Genomic DNA, 27,736 nt, shown 5'->3' with positions numbered 1-27,736 from the left:
GATTCATTTAACTGTGACTTCTATCTTTTTCAAGTTTTGTGTATAGCAAGAATGTGAAGATTGATATGACTAAGCTCCTTAAGCAATATATGTACTCGGTCATTGGACAAGGGCTCTCACATTTAGAGAACCATCCGTGAATTTCGAGTTTATTGATGTTCTAAAAACTATGTGAATCTTAATATCCTCTGCTCTCTTTCTCATCATTATACTATTATCACTGCAAAAGCAGAGGGGATTGTGTGGTGGAGAGAGGACTGTATGTTACCAAAGGCTATTTTTCCCCTGTTTCATGGGTCTCCATGGCCAAAAATGTTTTATTAACTGGTGACCAGCCTCCTGGTGATGTGCCTCTCCATGATTAGTGTGGCTACTCTATGAAAAATATGCCCAGTCTGTTTTCTGGGCCATATTCAAAGTCTTTCTAGCTTGATATGACATACTAGGCCTCATGCTGTACCTGCATGGCCTTTCAGAACCCAGGGCCATCTCCATACCCATCAGGAAATACCAGTTTGGTTTTTTTTTGTGAAGGGCTGTATTTCTGTTACTTACATATTATTCCTAGTCACCAGCTCTATAATGGAGACAGGTAGTACATGTCAAAGAAATAATCTGTATATTTGAAAAAATGAGAAGTTATTATTATGTAATTTGCTGTATAATTATTTTTGTGAAAGTTGCACAACACGAATTACATTCCAACTGAACAATATCAACTGTAAATTGTCATCCTTTAAGCCAATTAAGCAATTTCAAGCCTGTTAAACATTGCCAAGTTCAGTGGAATGGACAATTTTTACAAAGATTATATTTAATAATACTAGTGACATTACTAAATACCTTTGGATGGAGTGAGGGGAAACTTCAATAACAGAAAAGTGTCATTTAAATGGAAAAATCACTGAATTGTATCCACAAGGTCATATTAGGAAGTGACATTTCCCCTTCAGTAATGTGCTGATCTTATTGTGTTTGTCAGTGACTTTCAATTATTTAGTTACACTCTAGAAACCTTTTCCCATTTACTCTGAAGGGAGGGTGGATGAATATAAGGCACAGAAAATAACATTTCACCAGAAATGGGCAGTTTATTATAGAAGAGATTAAATGGAGCCCCACTTGGATATATCTAGACTATATATTTAATAAAGGAGCTAAAACTGTAACATTATTATTTGTATTATTTAATATTGATTTTAGTTCATTGTCCAGCTGAGGATTTTGACTTTTTAATCACTTAAGTGAATTTAGTGATTTTATTGATGGAAAAAACACCTAGGTTAGGACTACAGATAGTTCTTGCTTTACATAAATTCACATTACACAAATTTAACTTTACTAAAGAATTCTGGAAGAAATCCACATTCAAAAGCAATATTGTTTTACTGCACAGTACTGTTTTCTCTCTCTCTCTCTCTCTCTCTCTCTCTCTCTCTCTCTCTCTCTATCTGTGCGTGTGTGTGTGTGTGTGTGTGTGTGTGTGTGTGTGTGTGTGTCTTGGTGCCTTGGTTCCATGTTCTGTAGCCTCTCCATGCCTCACTGCGTGCCCCCCCCCCGAAAAAACCCTAAAAAATCTTCAAGTAAAATCAGAAGAATTGTCCTGAAGGGGGATGGGGAGGGGGTTGGCATGAGACCTCCAGCAGGGAGAGAGGAGATCTTTGCCCACCCCTCACATGTCTGTCTTCCCTCCATGTTCCAGTAGTACTTATCTGTCCCCCTCATGTTGCCTGTCCTCTTCTATCTCTGTCCATGTCTGGTGCCCACATGTTTGCTCCCAACATGTTCTTTCTCTTGGCTCTGGGCAGATCCAGAGGAGGCTGGTCCCACCCCCCTTGTTTTCATCCTCCTGCTCTCAATTCTTTGTCTTGATCTTTGGGGGTAGGAAAGTGGGGCTTATGCCTCCCTCCCTTCTTCCCTTCTTCCCTTCCCTAGGTCCTCAAGCAAATTTACATTATGTAAAAATCACGTCAAATAGAGGTCTGTGGAATGGTCTACTAATGTAAAGCAAGAACTATCTGTAATATGCAAGAATACATCTCAAATTTTAGAAATATGTAGATAATTATTTGCATTGCCTATGTTAAATCTGAGTCAATAAACAAATATCTATCTGATACTTACTATGTGCTCAGGATTATGTGATATACAACTTTTTGGAAAGCATGTATAAAGAGCAAAGAGCTTAAAATTAAATTGATTTGAGGGAAAATCTTATCATTACCAGAGACAGACACTTCAGGTGAAGACTAAGTTAAACTGGTAGGGATTTTGTTTCTTTTTCTTTTCAGTTTGGGGTCTCTTCATGTAAAAACTTTTTTATGCAGGGAGCATTCCACCAGGGCTTTTTTTGCTTTTTCCTGCTCTTGTCTATTTTCCTACAGACTATGTAACAGAAGTTTTACCTAAATCTACATATTTTTAGAATATTGACACATTCATTCATATTGTTTCCAATCTAGATGTTAATTGTGTAATTTTCTATGTAGGTTATGGGCATCATGGCTTAAATCCTTCTCTAAACCTTCTGGTAGGAAATTTCTTTGATTTGGACTAGATCTTTAATTTCATTAGTATATGGAATTTCCAGTGAGGACTCCCCACCTCCACCCCAATAGAGATTGTCACCTGCTGTGCAATTATTCATCTCAGAGGCTAAGTGACTTGCCAGAGATTCCAAAGACTGTCAGAACCAGGACTTGTGCCCAGTTCTTCCTGACTCCAAAGCCGAGGAAAGGCTCCTTTTCATCTAACCCAAGGTTGCTTTTGTTCAGGCTTTTTTTTGTGGGTTAGGGGGTGAGATGGGATATGCCTCATCACCTACTGATTTATATTGAGGATGCAGTCTACTAAAACCTCCAGATCTTTTATTTTCTTCAGAACAACTGCTGTTGCTACATAACCTGCCCACATATTTATGAAATTGAGTTTTCTTTTTTTCTTTTTTTTATGGTCACCTTATTTATTCAACTTATATGCAGAGTACATCATATAAAGCCACATTGGACAAATCAAAAGACAATATAAAAGTTGCCAGGAGAAATATCAACAATCTTAACTATGTAGACAATACTACTCTCATGGCAAAAAATGAAGAAGAATTAAGAGGCATCTTGATACAGGTGAAAGAGGAGTGTGTAAAAGCTGGCTTGAAGCTTAATGTTAAAAATATTAAGATCTTGGCAACTGATTCCTCACTTCCTGGCAAATAGAGGAAGAAACAATGGAAGCAATGTCAGATTTTATATTCTCAGAGTCAGTGATCACTGCAGATGGTGGCTGCAGCTATGAAATTAAAAGGTGCTTGCTCCTTGGAAGGAAAGCTATGGCAAATCTGGACAGCATAGTAAAAAGCAAAGATATCATCTTGCCAGCAAAGGTCCATATAGTCAAAGCTATGGCTTTTCCAGTAGCAATGTATGACTGCAAGAATTGCACTATAAGGAAAGCTGAGCGCTGCAGAACCAACACTTTCAAATTGTGGTGCTGCATTGTTGTTGTTCTTCATTTTTTAAAGCTTAATTTATTTAATATATTTAGTTTTCAGCATTGATTTTCACAAGAGTTTGAATTATAAATTTTCTCCCCATTTGTACCCTCCTGCCCACTCCAAGATGGTGTATATTCTGGTTGCCCTGTTCCCCAGTCAGCCCTCCCTTCTGTCACCCCACTCCCCTCCCATCCCCTTTTACCTTCCATTCTTGTAGGCCAAGATAAATTTCTACACCCCATTGCCTGTGTATCTCATTTCCTAGTTGCATGCAAAAACTTTTTTTTATTTGTTTTTGAACATCTGTTTTTAAAATTTTAAGTTCCATATTCTCTCCCCTCTTCCCCACCCACCCTCCCTAAGAAGGCAAGCCATTCAGCATAGGCCACATGTGTATCATTATGTAAAACCCTTCCACAATACTCACGTTGTGAAAGACTCACTATATTTTGCTCCTGCCTAACCTATCCCCCTTTATTGAATTTTCTCCCTTGACGCTGTCCCTTTTTGAAAGGGTTTGCTTTTGATTACCTCCTCCCCCTATCTGCCCTCCCTTCTATCATCCTCCCCTTTTTTTTCTTCTTCCTCCTTCTTTCCTGTGGGGTAAGATACCCAATTGAGTGTGTATGGTATTCCCTCTTCAGGTCAAATCCGATGAGAGCAAGATTCATTCACTCCCCTTCACCTGCCCCCTCTTCCCTTCCTAAAGACCTGCTTTTTCTTGCCACTTTTATGTGAGATAATTTACCCCATTCTATCTCTCCCTTTCTCCTTCTCTCAGTATATTCCTCTCTCATCCCTTAATTTGATTTTATTTTTTTTAGATATCATCCCTTCATATTCAACTCACCCTATGCCCTCTGTCTACACACACACACATACACACACACACACACATACATATAAATGTGTGCATATTACCTTTAGCTACACTAATACTGAGGTCTCATGAATCATACACATCATCTTTCCATGTAGGAATGTAAACAAAACAGTTCAACTTTAGTAAGTCCCTTGCAATTTCTTTTTCTTGTTCTTTTTTTTGATTACCTTTTCATGCTTCTCTTGATTCTTGTGTTTGAAAGTCAGATTTTCTATTCAGCTCTGGTCTTTTCACTGAGAAAGCTTGAAAGTCCTCTATTTTATTAAAAATCCATATTTTGCCTTTGAGCCTGATACTCAGTTTTGCTGGGTAGGTGATTCTTGGTTTTAATCCTAGCTCCAGTGACCTCCAGAATATCATATTCCAAGCCCTTTGATCCCTTAATGTAGAAGCTGCTAGATCTTGGGTTATCCTGATTGTGTTTCCACAATACTCAAATTGTTTCTTTCTGGCTGCTTGCAGTATTTTCTCCTTGATCTGGGAGCTCTGGAATTTGGTGACAATATTCCTAGGAGTTTTCTTTTTGGGATCTTTTTGAGGAGACGTTTGGTGGATTCCTTCAATTTCTATTTTACCTTCTGGCTCTAGAATATCAGGGCAATTCTCCTTGATAATTTCTTGAAAGATGACATCTAGTCTCTTTTTTTGATCATGGCTTTCAGGTAGTCCAATAATTTTTAAATTATCTCTCCTGGATCTATTCTCCAGGTCAGTGGTTTTTCCAATGAGATATTTCACATTGTCTTCCATTTTTTCATTCCTTTGGTTCTGTTTTATAGTATCTTGATTTCTCATAAAGTCACTAGCTTCCACTTGCTCCAATCTAATTTTTAAGGTGGTATTTTCTTCATTGGTCTTTTGGACCTCTTTTTCCATTTGCCTAATTCTGCCTTTCAAGGCATTCTCCTCCTCATTGGCTTTTTGGAGCTCTTTTGCCATTTGAGTTAGTCTATTTTTTAAGGTGTTGTTTTCTTCAGTATTTTTTTCAGTATTTTTTTTTTTTTGGTTCTCCTTTAGCAAGTCCTTGACTTATTTTTCATGGTTTTCTTGCATCCTTCTCATTTCTCTTCCCAATTTTTCCTCTACTTCTCTAATTTGCCTTTCCAAATCACTTTTGAGCTCTTCCATGGCCTGAGACAAGTTCATGTTTTTCTTGCAGGCTTTTGATGTAGGCTATTTGACTTTGTTGACTTCTTCTGGCTGTATGTTTTGGTCTTCTTTGTCACCAAAGAAAGACTCCAAAGTCTGAGACTGAATCTAAGGCCGTTTTTGCTGCCTGGCCATGTTCCCAGCCAACTTACTTGACTCTTGAATTTTTCGTCAGGGTATGACTGCTTGTACAGTAAAGAGTACTTTGTTCCAAGCTTGAGGTGATGCCCTGTTGTTTTCAGAGCTATTTCTATACAGCCAGCTCTGCCACACCAGCACTCCTCCTTCCCTGAGAACCACCAACCAGGACCTGACCAGGATCTTAAGCAGGCTCTGCACTCCTGCTCTGATCCACCCCTTAATTCCTCCCACCAGGTGGGCCTGGAACCAGAAGCAACTGCAGCTGTATTTCTGTAGCTGCACCTCTTCTGCTGCCCCTGGGGAGGTGGCCGAACTGCAAACCCCTTCCACTCTGTCCCCAGCAGCTTTTCCCACTAACCTTCTCTGTTGTTTTTGCTGTTTGTGGATTAAGTCTGGTAACTGCCACATCTCACTGATTCAGGTGGCTAGGGCTTGTTCCACCCGGCTCCTGGTCTGATTGGTCCTGCTGCCACCTGCAGTGGGCTCCACTGGGCTCCGCTCCCCTCTGCTCCCAGTTAGTGCGCAATAAACCTCACCCAGCGACCATCCATGTTGTCCTGGGCTGGAGCCCTGCTTCCCTGTGCTATTTTGTGGGTTCTGCAGTTCTAGAATTTGTTCACAGCCATTTTTTATAGGTTTTTGGAGAGACCTGGCAGGGAGCTCTTGCAAGTCCCTGCTTTCTGGCTGCCATCTTGGCTCCGCCCCCCATGAAATTTACTTCTGGTGCCCAAGTGCAAAGATTTCTATTTATCTCTATCGAAATTAATTTTATTAGGTTCAGCCCAATTTAGACTGTTATAATGCCTTTGGATTGTGATATCTGTGTGTCAAGTATCCATCCCAGTTCTGAGTCATTTGTAAATTTGATTAAATTATCATACCTTTCTCCAAGACACTGATAAAAACCAAACAAATAAACAAAAAATCACACAGTACACAGTCTTGCACAAATACCTGGTATACTCCCTTGGAGACCTCTAGCCTTATTGATATGTAACTGTTACAAAATTCTATTTCAGTCTTTCCATCCAACTAGTCCTGTAACCATCTGTTGTAGCATCACTTAATTCATAACTTTTCATTTTCCTACATGGTGAGTATGAGATAAAGCTTTTCTAACATCTAGGTGAACGAGGCCCATGGGATTACCCTGATCTAAAATTGTTTAGTAATCCTATTCAAAAATGGTAATAAGGTTAGTCTGAGAAAATTATGTAAGTTCTTTTAATCTACACTTCTCTTTCTAGATATTGGCAAACAAGACCTGTAATAATCCTTTTTAGAATTTACCCAGGAATAGTTAAGCTTACTGACCTATAGTTTACTTTAAAAAATAAGTGGCATCTTTTCCTATTGAAAATAGGATGCTTTCACATCTCCAGTCTTGTGATACCTCTCCTCTTTTCCATTATCATTTTACTTCAACTGAATAAATCTCTGATGACCCAATTTATGAGAGTTTGGCATCAGAGGGAAGAACAATAGGATCATAGATGTAGAAGTGAGAGGACTTTGAGATCTTCAAAACAAACTCTCTCATTTTACAGATGAGGAAATTAAGGCATAGAAGTTAAGTGAATTGCCCAGAGTCCCAGATCTATCTCACAAGAATCTGAGGTAGGATTTTGACCTAAGTCATCCTGCCTTCAAGTCCAGAACTCTATTTCATCCCGAGCCAAGTCCAGGGCTCTATCATGAAGCCATATTGCCTTTCTGTTATTTGGTACCCATCCATTTTTACTTTTTCCCTTTGTCTTACACCTTGACACTGGCATCATTTCTTTTAGCATAATAGAAAAAGCAGTGTATTTGGAATTTGAGAACCTGGATACACATCTCATCTCAACTTTGTGACATGGGGCAAATCTTTTGCTTCACCTCTCTGGGCCTTGGTTGCCTCATCTGAAAATGAAGGGGTTGGACTTATTAAGGTCCCTTGTAGCCTTAAATCTGGTCTGGTCTGAAGTGATACATGTTTCTTAAGGACACAGCCCTTTTATTTGCTCTCAATTTTATAATTGCAATTTTGTTCTAGATGTTCAACCATGTCAGAATATAGCTATTAACTATGCAGTCAATAAAACAAGTTCCTTGAGTTGAATTTACTGTTAGAGATAAGTTTACCAGGGTTGAAATTTTTAATTGGCTTAAAAAATTCCATTTTCAGATTCATTGTACTCTTTTAAAATTTAATCCTTCTTTAACATATTGAGAATTAGTAGACAAAATGAGGTTGTTTGCTTGCATTCTGATGCTTCGTCTGAATCATTCATTCTCTATGCTTAGCTGTGTAAAGCATTTGTATGGTCTTAACCTTAAGGTTAAAATAGAATTTTAAAAGTAAAAACAGGAGGTAGAATCAGACCATGTGACTTAGGAAGCATGGTAATTTCTATCATGGGGAACAATACTTCTACACTCATTATTTTTCTCATAAATTGATACATCTAAAAGGGAGGCACAATAGAAAAAAAGATGATAAGGCAATATCTGAGAAATTATTAATGTAGAAATGGGTTAGAAGAGGGTGTTTTAACTTGGTACTTTAGAATCTTTACTTACATGAGTAATACAAAAAAAATAAAGAAGGTATAAATAGGCATATAAACCTGGAATCAAGAATCAAAATTCAAAGCAGACAGAAAAGAGAAAGAATTAATGAAGAAAATGGCTAAAGAAGTAAAAATTAACATATAAATATATTTATATAAATATAAAAATAAAGACATTTTTAGAAAATGAAAGAAGTTGTAGAAGAAAAAAAGGCTAGAATCTAAAGTAGCCATTTTACCTAGAGAAGGAAAAGAAAAAAGGAGTGCAAAAATTAACTATTAACTAAATAAAAAGAAACCAGTAAGTTGACTAAAACTCCAGAACAAAAGAAATCATTGACAAATGGAAAGGAAAGCTAGGAAGAGAGCAAGGTAGCCTGTGGAAATTGGATTTCATAATAAATTATCAAAATTAATTGGAGAAATAAATTACAGTTTTAAATAGGAAAAGGAACAAAAGAATTCTAAAAAAAATAATACTAGAGGCATAAATTAAGGAAATAACAACCTCGCTTTCATAACTTTAAATGTCAATTAATAAACAATCCAATATAATGAAAGAGTGACATTGGATAAGAAAACAAAACCTTGCAACCTTACAACATGTTGTTTGCAAGAAACAAATCTAAAAAGTAATGACATACTTGGAATAAAAATGAAATGCAGGAGTTTAATTCATGCTATAAAAGCAAAAAAATTAAAATTCATAATATCATAATATAACAGCCAATATCACTATTAAACTTATATACTTCAGATAAAATAAACAGCTTCTAGTCATTATATAGAGGAAAAATTAACTGAAATGCAAAAAATAAAGGTAGTATCACAATAGGAAATTTTTATATTATTCTATTTTAGATAAATCTAATAAAGAAACAAAAGGGAAGAAAGAATTTAATGAATTCTAGAAATTAGGGTTTAATGACTTATGGCATCTTCTCAATGGGTCCAGTAGAGAAGATATGTATTTCTTAACACCACATGCCACATTTATTAAACTTTATCAATTATTAGAATACCAAAAAATTGAAAATAATATGTTAGGACTGTACAAATAAAAGACACAAATGTTTACATGGGATTTCAACAATTTAGAAAGCAAATACTAGGAGAGGATTCTGGGCAGGTGGTGGAGTAAGTCAAAAAATTGCAAGCTCTCCAGATTTCCCCCACAAATAAGACAAAATAACTCCTCAAGGTGAACATAGAGGTGAAAAATAAACAAGAGTTGTGGTAGAACAGTAGTCCTTCATGGACAAACAGAAGAAAAAAGAAGAAAAATCCCAGGACTGCAGTTTGGTCCCTGTGAAGTGTAAACAGCTCCAGGCTAGTTGTGCTGGGGCTAGTTGGGTTGGGAAGTAGCCTTGGCCCCAGCCAGCGGAATTTTTACCTCCTGGACCATGTGAGGAATCAGGTATCTGAGCAGGGGAAGATTGAGGGAACCCCTGCTGATAAGGGATACCAGGCCCAGCTGTGCTGCCTAGTTGGGGCCCTGGGGGAGAAGGAACCAGCACATATTCTATGAGTGCAGAAGCAGTGGCGTGGGGACACTACTGGCTGTGGTTACTTACTGGAAGGCAGAGTTCTTGGTTTAAGTTCCAGTCCAGAGGGGAGAACTGAAGGAGGATCTGAGGCCAGAGGCACTATCCTTGATATCCCAGCAATACAGGTGATTATGACAAGTTGCTATAAATAAAAAAATAAAAAATTAGCAGACAAAGGAGAAAGAATCCAACTACAGAAAGTTATTATAGGAATAGAGAAGACCAGGGTTCATTTTCAAAGGAAGATACTGAAGCAAAAAACCCTCTGCTACCCCAAAAGTAACCTGCCCAAAAAGAATCCATAGAAGAGCTTAAAAAAGACTAAAAAGCAATTGAAAGAGATTGAGGAAAATTTTTACAAAATGAGAACAATCCAAGAAAAGCAAGAACATTTTGAAAAGAAAGTTAACCAACTCAAAAAGGAGATCCAGAATCTTAAGGAAAAAAACCTCCTTGAAAATTGAAATTGGGCAAGGGGAAGCCCATGAAGTTAAAAGAAAGCAAGAAATAATAAAACAAAACATAAAGCATGAAAAAATAGAAAAGAATGTGTAGCATCTCATAAGAAAAACAACTGATCTAGACAACAGATCAAGAAGAGAAAACAAGAATAATCAGACTATCTGAAAGTTATGATAATCAAAAAGTAACCTTGATACAATAATACAGAAGTAATTAAAGAAAATTGTCCTGAAATGTTAGAACAAGAGGGGAAAGTGGAAACAGAAAAAATCCACTGATCACCACCTGAAAGAGATCCTAAGAGGAAAATCTACAAGAATATCACAGCTAAATTGTAAAAGCCCCAGCTCAAGGAGAAAGTATTATGAGAAACAAGAAAAAAAAAACAATTCAAATATGGGAGAGCCACAGTTATTATCACACAAGACCTAGCAGTGGCTATACTAAAAGACCACAGGTCTTGGAACACTATATACTGAAGAGCAAAATAACTTAGGTTGCAGCCAAAAACATCATACCTGGTAATGTTAAGCATGATTCGGAACCAAAAAAGATATTCATTGAATTGCCAGACTTTTAGTATTTTATTGCAGAAAAGACTTGAACTTAATTGAAAATTTGACATCCACGATCTAAGAGAAATATAAGGTAAACATTAAAGACTAATTACAAGGGCCTCAGGAAGGACAGACTGTTTACCTTATATATGAGGAAATGTAAACTGTATCTCCAAGATTGTCATCACTAATTTAGGTAGTTTAGAAAGATTGCGGCAGAGCTGGGTATGATATGATTACAAAAATTAATACAATCTAAGAAAAGGCAAAAAGAGTAATTATCTTATACAAATAAGGTTCAAGAAGAAGAACTGACACTGAGGCATCAGATGGGGGAAGAGAGAGGGTAGTTTTGGAAGCCTACTCTCGTTGGGAATGGGTTAACGAGGGAACAAAGAATACACATGTATATCTAGAAGGTTATAAATGTCTTCTAAATTCAGAAAGAAATAAAAGGCTAAGAAGATAGGGAGGGGGAGGGATTTTTAGAGGGAACCCTACTCACATCAGATCTAGGTTAAAGAGAAAAGGGAATAAAAGTTTTCTAATTTTATAAATAAATAAGAGAGTGAAGGAATAGGGTGAGGGGGTGGGTATAGAAAGATGTCTAGATTAATGGGAATAAGATAAAGAGGAAACAACATATGGAAACATTTGAAAAGCTATAAAAGTCTTCTCAATTCACAGAGAAACTAGAAGGCAAGGGGAAAGGTTGGGTAAGTAGGAGAGGATAAGGGAGACAATCCTTGGAGAGAAAGAGGGATATATACATACACACATACACATATGTGTATGTATGTATATATGTGTATGTCTATATATGTTTGTGCATGTATGTGTATATATATGTATATACATATGTAAATATATGTATATATATATGTATATTTGAAAGAACATAAAAGTTTTCCAAATTCAGATAGAAACAAGAGGTCAAGGGGAAAGATGGGAGGGAGTAGATATGGGAAGGAACCTTGGAGAGGGGGTAGGTTAAGTAATAGGAGGGCAAGGTAGTGGGTAGAGGTAAAGTAGAGGAGTCAGGAGGGATAGGAAATAAGAGATACACACAAATGTAAAATAAATCAGGAGTAGAATTTATTAGGGCAAAAGAGCAGGTGTAGTAATTATGATCTCAGACAAAGTTAATGCTAAAATACGTTTAATCAAAAGAGAAAAATGGAAACTATTCTTTATATCAACCATTTTAATCAATATTGTTTTAGACTATTTAAAATAACTAGACAGTATAAGGTTGGAATATTGCTGTGGTGTAGGAAATGATGAGTTGGTGGATTTAGGAAAATATGTAAAGGCTTGGATTTCTGAAGGAAGATGCTATCCACCTTTGGAGGAACAAAGTACAAACAAGTATAGCACAGTCTTACATAGATGCATATGAACGGTATGTGTATATATGTGCATGATGATAGATATCTATGTATATGCATGTGTTTGTAAATGCATGTATGTTTCTATGCATGTATGTGTGTATATGTCATATATAGGATTGTTTGTCTATATATGCATGTATATGTATATATACACACTGTGTGTGTATCCATACTTAATCATAACCTTCGTGGGACTGGGGGGGGGGGTGGGGCAGGGAGAAAGGTAGAAAAAAAGAACAAAGTGCAAAGCAGAGAGCAAAATAAAACCTACAAGGAAGTAAAGATGTACAGCTCTGAAAAACAACTGTAGTATTTATTATATATGTTTTCTTGAAATGGAAATTTATTGCTTTATATTTTGAATATTCTCTTATGTTTTGCTATGCACATGGCAATGCTTTTTTTTCCTTTTCTTATTTTGTATTTAAGTTTGTTTCCTTTTTTATGTTTAAATTTAAAATTTTAAAAATTACAAAAAAAAAGGAAAATACCTCATTTTATGACACAAATATAGTCTTAAACCCTAAACCCAGAAAGGATAAAGCCAAGAAGAAGAACCCTGGACCAATAGAATTAATGAATATTGATTCTAAAATTTTAAATAAAATCCTGGAAAAAAATAAATCATTCACTATGATTGCACACACACACACACACACACACACACACACTATTCATTATAAATTTGAGTTTATATTCAAGATCTCAGATTAGTTCAGCATTTTGAAAGCAATTAATATAATTAATCATTTGTAAGACAAACATTTTGAAAACCATGATTTTTAATAGATACAGAGAAATATATGCTAAAGAATTCCATGGCAAATAGGCCTGTAAGTGATCTTCTGTTATATTATAAAAATCTTTCTAAGTCCCAAAACAAACACTTTATGCAATTGAGGTCTACTGAAAGCTTTCCCAAGAAATACAGGAGTAAAACTGGGCTGTTACCCCTGTCGAGTAAAATTTGATTAAGTTCAATAAATGCTACTTACCTTCTGGATCCAAGATGTAAAATAAGTCAAAAATTTTCAGACACAGCCAAGGTAGGAATTTATTTTGTTTTACAGTGCATATTCATTAAAAGGACTTTATTTTTCTTTTCCATTGGGAGGTAGGGAAATGAAAAATAGAGAAAGGAATAGGGATAGGGTGGTGGGAGATAAAAGAAAAGAAAGTCATGGAATTGCATATATGCATGTATATGATATATTTAAATGCATGGAGGAATATGTCAAAATGTATTTTAAAAAGTAAATGATGTATTTTACATATTTATGACATTTTATATTCATATTATATTTTTTATACTTTTGCAAAGTGCAATTGCAATTACAGTTATAAAATTTCATTTCATGATCACACCATCCCAGTGAGATAAGCAGGATGTCTAGGGGATGGCAGTTGGTAGTGAGGGACCGGAAGCCATGCTGCTAAAACATTAGTCAAGGAGGGCAGAGCCAAGATGGTAGATGGAAAGCAGGGAATTGCCCAGGTCTCTCCCCCAAGACCCTCCAAACACTGATAAAAAATGGCTATGAACAAATTCTACAACTGCAGAACCCACAAAGTAGCAGAGGGAAGCAGGGCTCTAGCCCAGGACAGCCTGGATGGTTACTGGGTAGGGTCTATCACCCGGAGCTGGGAGTGGAGTGGAGCAGAGCCCAGCGTGGGCTGCACCTGGACCAACCAGACAAGGACCCAGGTGGAACAGGCCCTAGGGCCCTGAATCCGTGAGCGGTGGCAGTTCCTAGAATTCTCAACCCACAAACACCAAAGACAACAGAGAAGTTTAGTGGGAAAAACTGCAAGGGACAGAGTGAAAGGAGTTTGCAGTTCGGCCACCACCCTGGGGGCAGCAGAGGAGGTGCAGCTACAGAGGTGCAGTTGTTCCAGCCCCAGGCCTACCTGGTGGGAGGAATTAAGTGGCAGATCTGAGCGGGAGTGAAGAGCCTGCTTAGATCTGAGTCCTGTCCAAGTTGGCGGTTCCTAGAGGAAGAGGAGTGCTGGTGTGGCAGAGCTTGCTGTGTAGAAATAGCTCTGAAAACAACAGCATAGACCCTCAAGCTTGGGACAAAGTACTCTCTAGTCTACAAGCAGTTATACCCCGATGAAAAATTCAAGGGTCAAGTAGTTGGCTGGGAACATGGCCGGGCAGTGAAAATGGACTCAGATTCAGACTCAGACTTTGTGATCTTTTTTTTGGTGACAAAGAAGACCAAAATATACAGCTAGAAGAAGTTAACAAAGTCAAAGAGTCTACATCAAAAGCCTGCAAAAAAAAAAAAACATGAACTGATCTCAGGCCATGGAAGAGCTCAAAAATGATTTGGAAAGGCAAATTAGAGAAGTAGAGGAAAAATTGGGAAGACAAATGAGAGTGATGCAAGAAAAACATGAAAAACATGTCAATGACTTGCTAAAGAAGAACCAAAAAAATACTGAAGAAAATAACACCTTAAAAGTAGACTAACTCAGATGGCAAATGAGCTCCAAAAAGCCAATGAGGAGAAGAATGCCTTGAAAGGCAGAATTAGCCAAATGGAAAAGGAGGTCCAAAAGAAAACTGAAGAAAATGCTACCTTAAAAATTAGATTGGAGCAAGTGGAAGCTAGTGACTTGATGAGAAATCAAGATATTATAAAACAGAACCAAAGGAATGAAAAAATGGAAGGCAATATGAAATACCTCATTGGAAAAACCACTGACCTGGAGAATAGATCCAGGAGAGATAATTTAAAAATGATTGGACTACCTGAAAGCCATGATCAAAAAAAGAGCCTAGACGTCATCTTTCAAGAAATTATCAAGGAAAACTGCCCTGATATTCTAGAGCCACAGAGCAAAATAAAAATTGAAAGAATCCACTGATCACCTCCTCAAAAATATCCCAAAAAGAAAACTCCTAGGAATATTGTCGCCAAATTGCAGAGCTCCCAGATCAAGGAGAAAATATTGCAAGCAGCCAGAAAGAAACAATTTGAGTATTGTGGAAACACAATCAGGTTAAACCCAAGATCTAGCAGCTTCTACATTAAGGGATCAAATGGCTTGGAATATGATATTCTGAGGTCAATGGAGCTACGATTAAAACCAAGAATAATCTACCCAGCAAAACTGAGTATCATGCTCCAAGGCAAAATATGGATTTTCAACAAAATGGAGGACTTTCAAGCTTAGTGAAAAGACCAGAGCTGAATAGAAAATTTGACTTTCAGACACATGAATCAAGAGAAGCATGAAAAGGTAAACAAGAAAGAAAAATCCCAAGGGACTTACTAAAGTTGAATTGTTTTGTTTACATTCCTACATGGAAAGATGATGTGTATAATTCATGAGACCTCAGTATTAGGGTAGCTGAAGGGAATATACATATATATGTGTATATGTATATATACACATACATACATATATATGCATATATATGTGTGTATATATATATACACACATACACGCACACATATAGACAGAGGGCACAGCGTGAGTTGAATATGAAGGGATGATATCTAAAAAATAAAATCAAATTAAGGGATGAGAGAGGAATACATTGAGAGAGGAAGAAAGGGAGACATAGAATGGGGTAAATTATCTCACATAAAAGTGGCAGCAAATATCAGTTCTGTAGGAAGGGAAGAGGGGGCAGGTGAGGGGGAATGAGTTAATTTTGCTCTCATCGGATTTGACCTGAGGAGGGAATAACATACACACTCAATTGAGTATCTTACCCCACAGGAAAGAATGAGGCAGGAGACAAAAAGAGGGGATGATAGAAGGGAGGGCAGATGGGGGAGGAGGTAATCAAAAGCAAACACTTTCGAAAAGGGACAGGGTCAAGGGAGATAATTGAATAAAGGGGGATAGGATAGGAAGGAGCAAAATATAGTTAATCTTTCACAACATGAGTATTGTATTGTGGAAGGGTTTTGCATAATGATACACATGTGGCCTAGGTTGAATTGCTTACCTTCTTAGGGAGGGTGGGTGGAGTGGGAAGAGGGGAGAGAATTTGGAACTCAAAGTTTTAAAAGCAGATTTTCAAAAAAAAGGTTTTTGCATGCAACTAGGAATCAGATATATAGGCAATGGGGCATAGAAATCTATCTTGCCCTACAAGAAAGTAAGGGAAAAGGGGCTGGGGGGAGTGGAGTGACAGAAGGGAGGGCCGACTGGGGAAGGAGGCAATCAGAATATATGCCATTTTGGAGTGGGGCGGACGGTAGAAATGGGGAGAAAATTTGTAATTCAAACTGTTGTGAAAATCAATGCTGAAAACCAAATATGTTAAATAAATAAATTTAAATTAAAAAAAACTCTTGTGAAAATCAGTGCTGAAAACTAAAAATATTAAATAAATAAATAATAATAAAAAAAAATTAATCAAAGGAACTAGGAATGTTTAACTTAAAATAGACTGGAGACCAGTAGCAGAGTCTCCAACATTATACTTTTGTCTTCAAGTATTGAAGTATTCCTGTATAGAAAGAGGAGTGGGCTTTTTCTACTAAGACTGTAGGAAAGAGTTTCCTTAAAAGGTGAAAGTCATGGGAAGTCAAATTTCAATTCAATAGAGAGAAAGAAAAAAAATACCAACAAGAGAGTTATCTAGAAATAGAACATGCTCCTTTAAAAGGTAATGAGTTCCTTGTCCCTAGAGGTCTTTAAACAGAAGCAACTTTTTGGAGAAAAGATATATAATTTGGGTATAAGTTAGAGGAGAAGTTGAGAAGAATTGGGAAATCATTTCTCATTCTGAGATTTTATAGTAGGGTGGTAGATACTATCATCAGGAAGTAAGTTGAGGCCAAGAGAATTTGAATGCCTTGCCTAAGGATACCTCTAGTGGAGGAGCCCAAACTGGAATGTAAGTCTCCTGCTTCTCAGAACATGCTATTTCTACTGGATCATAGTGCTTCCATTGATGTATATGTTGTGAACATGTTACATGGATTTTGCTGTGTGCAATCCCGCATTATTAATAAATGGAATTTCAATTTCCAATCAGACTTATTGCATCTCCTTCAGCTATGTTTTATCTTTGAAAACAAAACACAGTAGGAAGAGTATTTAGGATTATTGGATTGTAGTATCTGGAGTGAGAAGGATCCTAAGAGATCATCTGGATCCCTTGATTTTACTGATGAGGATTCAAAAGCCCAGTGAAGTTAGATAACATTCCTGAGATCACACAAGTTACACATTTATAATAGCACAGATAACAGTGAGCATTAATCTTGGAACCTAGTTGAAGGTGCCAGTGAAAAATTAAAATCCTAAAAAAGCTAAGAACTTTGTCAATAGAAGACAAACACAGATGAAAAAGTTGATACTTTTCCTAGAGCAAATATTCGGCATTGTTTTTGTGAGAAAATATAAAAAAGTGACAGAATGATTTTCCAGTACTCCACGTTGAATGGTCATCCTATGGGAAGAACTATGAACTTTTCCTCACAGGAAATGTATAATTGCTCTGATTCTGAAAGTCTATTTGTAGACTCCACCAACTCCACTGTCCCATTCATTTGAAATTATCTTGTATGAATGCCTTGTCATAGGAATTAATTATAGCAAGTCAGAGTACCCCTTTCTCCTTCATACAATGATAACAATAACATGCTTACATGTTATTTTAATATTTATAAATATTTTTCTTCTAATGTTCCTGGATAGTTTAGGTATTATCGTCTCCATTTCATAGATGAATAAACTGAAGTCTTGAGAGTCAAATAGCTAGTAAATGCCAGAGCCAAGATTTGAATGCAGTTCTCCTGTCTCTCTGTCATCATCCTTTCTTCTGCAACAATATATTACCAAATTAAATTACTCTCCTGCCCACAATGAGAGCTTAAGGTATTTTTACTCTCTTTTCTATTGTCCTCCATAAATTTGGATAATCACAGTAAGCTGTCTCTTTATCTTTTGACATAATCTGTACTTTGTAAAATAAACATTATGAATGTCATTTTAAATTTCTAAAGTGAAAACAAATGCACCTGCCCTTTTGGTTTCTTTCTTACATTAAATATGATAAATGTCCCAAAATTGTCCCAAACATTATTCATATAATAAAATTTATCTACCAAGACACTTACATTATGACTTTTTCCTTAAACATCTTTTCAGATCAGCAAAATGTTATTGCACTATTACTTTTTAACAAAGTAGAAAGACTACATCACATTTCCAGTAAGAAAAGATTTTTATTTGATTACCTCAGATTGCTATAGTGTTAGATATTTTAAATTACTTTGCAATTAAAGAGTTTGAGATTGGTAAGACTGATAGTCTCTTCATGAATTCAAATAATTCCATTAAACATATGGAGATATCTAAGTATCTATCTCAAATTGCACAGATGCAGATATGGATTTCCTTCTCCATTGTCAAGAAGCATGGATACAAAGTATCACATAAAAACAACTAGCGACTACAACAACGACATTTTTCCATAATAGAGTCATAGGATCCTAGATCTAGGATTAAACGGGACTTCAGAAGTTATTCAATCCAATCCCCTAATCTGCCATTGAGGAAACTAAGGGCCAGAAAGATCAAATAACTTGCCTAAAGCCATTCAGAGAGTCAGGAGTCAATGGCCAAGCTTGAATTAAAAGGATCTTATATACATCATGTGTACCTAACTATAAATCCATGATATTTTCAACTGCACTACTCTTAGCATAATGCAGATTAGAGTTAATGTAGTCTTTATTATTTTTATATTTGATTTTTAAAAAGACTAGGTTCAATGTCCATAGTAAAAATGTTGTATTATTGCATAAAGCCACATAGAGCTATGAGCTGGAAATCATCAAAAAATCATGTGAGGAGATGTAACATGAAATGGGGGACCAGTTTCAAGAAATGTATTCTTGTAGCCAAAATTAATTGCTAGTAAATCTGGTGTCATATCCTACAAGTCACCAAATTATGCCTTTAAACCCAGTAATACAACCACTAAGCCTATGCAACCTAAGATATGAAAGAAAGATGAAAAGAGCCCACGTATACCAAAGTATTTATAGGACCTCTTTTTTGTCATAAGAAAAAATGAGAAACTAAGGGGTACACATAACTAAGGAATGGCTTTTCTTTTTTATTTCGGTAGAAGGAGGTGGGAGGTAGAAAGAGGGAGAGGGATAAGGTAGTGAAAGAAAGAAAAAGGAAGGAAAGAATGAAGAAAGGAAGGAAGAGGGAAAGAAGGAAGGAGGGAAGGAAGGAAGGGAAAGGAAGACAGAAAGAGAAAAGAAAGAAGAAAGGAAGGAAAGAAGAGGAAGGAAGAAAAAGAAAGAAGAAAAAGGAAGAAATGAAGATCATGGAATCATATATTTTAAATTCACAGAAGAGAATAAAAAGAATATAGAAAGAATCATAGACAAGTAGGAAGGACATAGTTACATGTGGAATCCATACAAACACATACACACACACACACACACACACACACACAGAGCAACGTGAACATCACAGAGCTATATAGTTTTGCACACAACCTTTATCTGTTCTATACTTATGTATGTATATATGTACGTATGCATTACATAGATATATTTGAATATATTCTCTATATATGTTCTATGCATGTAGGTTCTATAATATATATGTATGTATAAAATGAGCATTTCCATATATAGACATACATCTATATGGAAATGCTCATTTTATTTAGTGTTTATTAAGTTCAGACTAAAATAAATATTATTAATTTCTATTATGTGAGCAAAACATTAGTGCTTCATATAGATAATAAGAATTAAGCAGTATGTAGGTTTGCTATAATTCACTTGGATTCTTTATTTTAAAAGTGTCTATTTTTAAATGCATTTAAAAATTTTTATCACATCACTTATATTTCCAAAAGTATCTCTTTACTTTCTCCTTCCCAATAAGCCATTCCTTTTAAAGAGAAGAGTAAAAAAATGTTCGGTAAAACAAACCAACTGAACATATCACAAAGTCTGACATTACTTATACTGTTCCATGACAATAGTTTCTCACCTGACTAGAGAAGGGAGGGAGAATCCTTCTTATATCTCTTCTTTGGGCTCAAATTTGGTCATTACAATTTCACAGCATTTACTTTCAGTTGCTTTGTTGTTCTTTCCATCTACATTGTATACATTGTGCAAATCATTTTCCTGTTTCTGCTTTTTTTCACTTTGTATCAGTTTATGTTTTTACATGCTTTCCATATACATTTTATCTTTCTATGTCCTTCCCTCCCTCCCTCTCTCTCTCTTTCTTCTTTTCCTTTCTTTTTCTTTCTTTCTTTCTTTCTTTCTTTCTTTCTTTCTTTCTTTCTTTCTTTCTTTCTTTCTTTCTTTTTCTTTCTTTCTTTCTTTCTTTCTTTCCTTCTTTCTTTCTTTCTTTCTTTCTTTCTTTCTTTCTTTCTTTCTTTCTTTCTTTCTTTCTTTCTTTCTTTCTTTATTTATTTTTCTTTCTTCCTTCCTTTCCTTTCTTTTTTCCTTCCTTCCTTCCTTCCTTCCTTCCTTCCTTCCTTCCTTCCTTCCTTCCTTCCTTCCTTCCTTCCTTCCTTCCTTCCTTCCTTCCTTCCTTCCTTCCTTCCTTTCTTTCTTTCTTTCTTTCTTTCTTTCTTTCTTTCTTTCTTTCTTCCTTCCTTCCTTCCTTCCTTCCTTCCTTCCTTCCTTCCTTCCTATCTTATCCAGACCTTGAAATGCAGGAGCAACTCTTGGGTACAATCCCATTACATTCTATTTCTGACCCTGGAAAGTTTATTGCTACTTAGGCAACCTAGTGGTACTCCAACTCCTGGTAGTGTTCCTCAGTCCTGGGGCTCCTGGTAGTGTCCCTCAGTCCTGTAGCTTCACCATAATTCCGATTCCAGAATTAATATAGATGCCTGGTAGCCTACTGCATTTCAGAACTCTTGAACTCAAGAAATTCACCAGACTCAGCCTCTCTGGTAGCTGAGATTACATATGTACATCATCACGCCTAGCATATTCGTTGTTTTCTACAATCTAACTTTTTTACTCATTTTATAGTCAATACACATCTATTTTTCATAGTTCTTTCCTACTATGAAAAGTGATGCTTGAAAAACTTTTTGAATACATGGGTACTTTTTTTTATCAATGACCTCCTCAGGGTATATGCTTAGCTATGAAATCTCTCGGTTCAAAGGTATGAACAGTTTAGTCACTTTCTTCATATCATTCCCATTTGCTTTTCAGAGTAGTTAGATGAATTTTTAGTTTTACCAACAACAGAGCGTCCCTCTTTATACAATCCCCCCAACATTAGTTATTCTACTCTTTTGGCGTCTTTGCCATTTTTCTGTGGGTGAGGTAAAAGATCAGTATTTTTTTTGGCATTTCTTTTATTAGTAGTGGTTTTTAGCATTATTTCATATGGTTGATAGTAGTTCAGGATTCTTCTTTCAGAATTATTACTATTTTTGATCACTTGTTGGTGAATAGGAAAGCTTCTGGCTATTGATCAAAGCAAAATATACCACATCCAAAAGCCATCATACACTATCAGGGATCTGAAGATACTAACAATTTTTGTAGGAATAGACACAATTTAACCTATTCTCATATATAATGTATGCTTGAGTCTTTGTGATTTACAATAACTTTATCTCATTTTAGATGCCCCTAATGCTATATCATTCTAACCTTACAACCTTCGGTTTATTTTTCTATTCTGATTGACAAAGACTGTCTTCTTTATTTGTAACTTTAGTGCAAATCCTGTGAAAATATGACATCGTTTAAATAACTTTCTAAAAGTATCCTTTTTTTAGAAGTACATTTTTAGAAGTATCTTTATGAGAAGATATAAATCTAAGATTTGTTGTGTCAAAATTATTATGTGACACTTTGTTGAAAGAGAAAGCTCTCTTTATTAGGCACCCATCTTCCAAACAACTGTTTGAAACACTCATTTATATTGTTTCTAATGGAGTCGATTACTAAACAAAAAGCTAATTGATGCATTCTGTTTACTTTGAAACTACTGTATTCTTATTGTTTGCAACACATTTTAAGTCATTCTGAACCAGTATAAATATTTGTCGAAAATAAATTTATTACAAAACCAGGCGTTCAAACTATATGAAAAATAGCAAATGTAAAGGGAGAAATTCAGGGATCTCCAGGTGCCAGTGTAGGGCTGTGGAAAAAAATGAATAATCAAAAAAGAAATGCGTCAGTGAACAATGCAAGAATGAAACTGGGAGACATAAAGGAGACACATGCCAGGGAGAGTCAAGTTGGAGTCAGCCTAGCTATCAATAACTAACAGGAAGTGAACATAAGTGGTTTTTGCCTATTGGATGACATAAAGAAGCTGAGGTCCATGTAGATGCCAACCAGTATTGTCTGTAACAAAAAGCCAGGTCAAGAATGTTTTGTTTTGCTTTTTTCTAGCCATGAGCAGATATGCATTTTCTCAATATCTGTGTGGAATCCAGGAATATATAATCAAGACTGAACAAGTTGTTTTGAGTCCAGGATTCTGAAACAATGGTATGAAGTCCCTGAGCTGATAATTTTAGAACTAAGCTATTTTATCAAACACACTCACTGAACTCCTAATGACAACAACCATATTGAAAATTGTTTTAATGAGAAAGTTAGTTACAGATACACTTCATAATTAGCAGGAATTTCCTTGTTCTCCTTCTTTTAGCTCTTGTTGCAAGGATAAGTTCATAAATAATATGGACTTGTTGGAGTAATTAAATCATGATTTGAATAATCTTTGCACTATTAGCACAAAGTATGAATCCTACTGGGAAAAACTTCAGTTTTAGAAATCCAGAAGAGTAATATGTGTTCTGAATCTATAAATATAGTTTTAGATTCTCTTCTTAAGAAAGTGCCAATGGTTTTAGATAAATATTACTTATCATTTTAAGGTAAAATTCATTTGTTCCTATGCTCTCTAACATTTTTATAGGAGTGAGTGCTGTATTTTGTCAAAAGTTTTTTTTTCTGCATCTATTGAAATAATCATATGCTTTTTGTTGTATTTGTAATTTATATGGTCAGTTATGCTTATAACTTTAAAAAATACGGAACCATCCCTGTAGTCCTCGTATAAATTCCATCTGGTCATAGTGTATGGTCTTTCTGATATATTGTTATAATTTCCTTGCAAGTATTTTATTTAAATATTTTCATTAATATTCGCTGGGGAAATTGGTCAGTAGTTTTCTTTCTCTGTTTCTACTCTCCCTGGTTTAGGGAATAAAAAACATATTTGTGTCATAAAAGGAATTTGGTAGAACTCTTTCTTTGCCTATTTTTTCCAGATACTTTATATTTTATTGGAATTAATTATTCCTTTAATGTTTTGTAGAATTCACTTGTAAATCCATCTGGTCATAGGGATTTTTTCTTAGGTAGTTCTTTTATGGCTTATTAATTTTCTTTTTCTGAGAAGGGTTATTTAAAAATTCTATTTCCTCTTCTGTTAATCTGGGCAATTTATATTTTTCCAAATATTCATCTATTTGACTTAGATTATCAGTTTTGCTAGCATATAATTGGGAAAAATAACTCCTAGTAATTTCTTGAATTTCATCTTAATAAATGCTACAATCACCATTTTCATTTTTGAAACTGATATTTTGGTTTTATTTTTTAAAAAAAATCAGATTAACCAAGGGTTTATCTGTTTTAGTGGGTTTTTAAGCAGCTCTTGTTTTACTTATTTGTTCAGTTTTTAAACATTTCAATTTTATTAATCCCTCTTTTGAATTTTTTAGGATTTTTATTTTGGTCTTTAGGATTTTTTAATTTGTCCTTTTTCTAGTTTTTTTTTAGTTGTGTGCCTAATCATTGATTGCTTCTTTTTATCTTTTATTGATATACATATTTATAAATATAAAATTTCCCCTCAGTACTGCTTTGGATGTATCCCACAAATTTTGATGTATTGTTTCATTTGCTATAATTATCTTTAATGGTATTATTGATAATTTCTGTCATTTGTTCTTTGACCTATTCATTCTTTAGGATTAAATTATTTAGTTTCCAGTTAGCTTTTAGTCTATTTTTCCACAGTCTTTTATTGAATGTCATTTTTATTCCATTATGATCTGAAAGGGGTGCATTTTCTGCATATAGAAGAAGGCAGAGGTCAGAAGCAAAAAAAAATTACTTTAGAGGAAGGACAGGATAGAAAGAGAGTGAAAAAGATAATTAGGAGAAAATAGTTTGAAGGGAAATAGTAATCAACTTTGTGAATGTGAATGTGATAATTTCACCCATAAAATGGAAGCAGATAGCAGGATAGCTTAGAAACTAGAATCCAACAATGTGTTATTTACAAGAAGCACACTTGAAACAGGGAGACACGCACAGAGTTAAAATAAGGGGCTGGTACTGAATCTATTATGCTTCAGCTGAAATAAAAAAAAAGAAGTGGTGGTAATCACGATCTCAGACTAAGTAAAAGCAAAAATAGACTTAATAAGAGAAAATCAGGAAAACTACATCTTGCTAAAAAGGCTCCATGGAAAATTGACCCTGCATTGGGGCATCAAAAACCCCACAAACAAATGTAGAAAATGCTTCTCTCTGCCTTTGACCTGTGACCCAGGATTGGGCATAGGTGATGGAATTGCCTAACAGCATCCAGTCCTTCCTTCCAGTGTTAGTGGAGGAATTAAATGATGGCACCATTTCAGCTTTTCTCTGGAATTGTTTTGTTTTAAAGAATACAGTGTCATAATTACCAGTCTTAGGAAGCTATGTCCCTGACTTGTGAGGGAAAAAGAGGAGATACCCATTATACAGACAGTATAGTGTCTAAGGATCATAGATTTAGAGGTGGAAGGGACCTTAGAGGGGATCTGGTCCAACCTACCTAATTTTATAGATGTGAAAAGCTGAGGCCTAGAGTTGAGAAATGATTTTCCCAAGGACACACAGGTAATAAGTGGACACATGTCCTCATTGGACATGTGCTGCAGCCTCTTTCTTTCCATACTAGAGCTTCCCATTGTACTTTGGGACACTTGCAATTTTGACACCTTGAATATTGTGGCGTTTCTAGATGCACTAGTATCCAGCATTGCAGTGAGAGAATTGAATAACAGAGGAGTTGAGAAACTGGGAGGTACCCAAGAGACCATTTAGTCCAGGCTTTTCATCATTTAGATCAAAAGAGTGAGGCTCAGAGAATGGCCCAAATCACACGAGATTAAGTGGTAGGGTGGAGATTTGAACCTGAAACTTCTGGTTCCCAGCTGTGACACCCTTTAAATTGCTATATGCTGCCCCTTCTCCACCAACAGGCACACCTCTTCTATGAGCAAGCACTCACACAAGGCACTACTTGAATTCTCATTAGTGGCTGGCTAATCCTTGAAACAGAAATTATCAGAAAAGCACCTTTAGAATGAAGTAGACACATTGCTCTATGAAGATATTCAGCCTCATCATAAAATGAATAGTGGGACTCCATCCTCTTTCTAATGTCCTGACTGTGCAAAGTACATGACCCATCATGTACATGTGGTTCCTCCTCTTAGATTCCACATGGCCTTGGCCATTGATCTTACACACTCATTCCACTATGCTTCTGAATTTTCACTGTCCTGTATTACTAATGATCTGGCAGATAGCACATTCCAAATGCTTTAAATGAAAAGATAATTCGTCAAGCCTCAGCCTAGCATCATGGGATATCTAATCTATTAAATGTTGTCATGCTGCTTCTGCTTCATTATATACCATGAATAAAGGATTTTGACATCTATGAAGTCATATTTATATCAACTTGCTGCAGAAACTTCCTTCAGATGATATATAGCAAGAAGAAAAATGCATTTTGTTAAATTTAATTATTAAGGCATGAAACACTCCAACTTCAACAGGTCTGTTATGTCAGCACTATGAATTTTACCTCCAACAGTACAGGTTGCAACTGATCCATGCCTTCTCATTCTGCATAGTTCTGGTCTACATTCTTCAAAAGATCCTCCGCAGAAGTACTAGAGGCATTCTTCTAGGATTTTTTTGTTTACATTTTCTTAGTATCAGTGGAGTACTAAAGGTGTCTATCTTATATCCCTAACTTTGTAACATGACTAGCCTACCACGTGCTTGTTCTGATTTTTCTCTCTCCTATCCCTCTTTATGGTCAGGACTTTGAACTAGTGAAGGGAATTTTTCCATTAGAAAGATGGATTTTTCATCAAGGTACAACACAGCTTCCTCCATTCAATCTAATCTGTTTTTTTTAATTCTCATTCACCTCCAGGCATAATTCATTCATTATCTTCAGTGCTCATCCCAGATATATTTAATGATATATTAACTCATTGAAAGAGCCAAGCAATCTTGTTTCATAGTTTGGACAATAACCGTTTTTATTTTTCCATTTAATTTTTCCTGAATGATCAATCTTCTTTAGAGTGTTTATGATTTTTATTAAGAAGTCCCCATTTGATGGCAGGGTATATGATATTATTAGCATACTATCATCCCTAAATAGTAGAATTTGTTTTTTAAAATAAATTTGTTATTTATTTGTCTTTAACATAATTTTTTTAGTTGTGAGTTCTGAATTCTCTCTCTTCCTACAGTCCCTCATCCACCTGTTGAGAAGGCAAGTAATATGATATTAATTATATGTGTGAAATCCAAATAGTAGCATTTGAAGGACTTCACCCTCTAAAAGGAATTCCTCTGCCATTTGCACCTTGCTTAAGATTTCCTTTGTGCAAGTAGCAAACACCTTAAATGAGTATATTGACCTGTTTTGATAAGCAGGGTTTTGTTGAAGGATAACCTTTATGATTGCATTTATCAGGGAATCTTGAGTATACAAGATTTCTTTTTTGGAGGAGTGCCTTTAAGACACATTTTGCTCTGCTTAGAGACAGATGAGACCTTAGAGGCCATTTCATCTAACCCCCCTCATTATATGAACGAGAAAAATGAGGCCCTGAGTGTAACTTACCCAAAGTCACATAGGCAGTAAGTGACATTTCTAAGATGTGAACTCATGTCCTCTCACTCAGAATTATAACTAATTTTCCAATTTTCTGGGTGCTTATCTCATTCCTGCTAATAGACTAAGCACTTTTCAGAGGCAGGAAGTTTTTTTGTTTTATTCCTGTATCTTGTCCCAAGTCTGTCTCATACCATTTGTACCTATCCCATCCCAGGATTTTGTTCCCATGGCTAAATTGTGAAGCTGGTGAAATCTGAGTTTCCTCCTCTAGCTGTCCTTTTCTATGTATTCTTTTTAATCTCTTCTCTCTGTGCCCCTGATCTCCCTTTCAGGCACTAAAGTATATTCTCTATTGTTAGATCCTAGCATTAGGAAAAGGTCTCATATCCATCAAATATCCCTTTATATTATCAATCCCAGAAAAAATTTAACCTTATATGTTAATTATTGAAAAAAATTTTCACTTTCTTATGAGAATTAAAAGCATAAGCTGATAGATGGGTGAACTATTTGAGGAAAGGGAAACTTTCTAGAACCCAAAATCTTGTCATAAAAATGAGCAGCTGACTGTCCTACCAAGCCAAAGACTGCCCTGTTGTACACATAACCTTAGCATCCATATATTAAATGAGG

The 27,736-nt window shown here is 35.7% G+C and overlaps 1 protein-coding gene across 2 annotated transcripts in view; it reads left to right on the top strand.

Annotated features, from left to right (window-relative positions):
* SPAG16 (sperm associated antigen 16) overlaps nucleotides 1-27,736 on the top strand; it is a 1,249,495-nt gene that overhangs the window by 633,315 nt on the left and 588,444 nt on the right. The window lies entirely within an intron of this gene.

The sequence above is a fragment of the Trichosurus vulpecula genome, chromosome 4 (genome assembly GCF_011100635.1).
Source record: "Trichosurus vulpecula isolate mTriVul1 chromosome 4, mTriVul1.pri, whole genome shotgun sequence".
In the NCBI taxonomy this organism is placed as follows: Eukaryota; Metazoa; Chordata; class Mammalia; order Diprotodontia; family Phalangeridae; genus Trichosurus; species Trichosurus vulpecula.
Note: the sequence above shows the minus strand (reverse complement) of the source record. Positions and strands in the feature narration are given on the sequence as shown.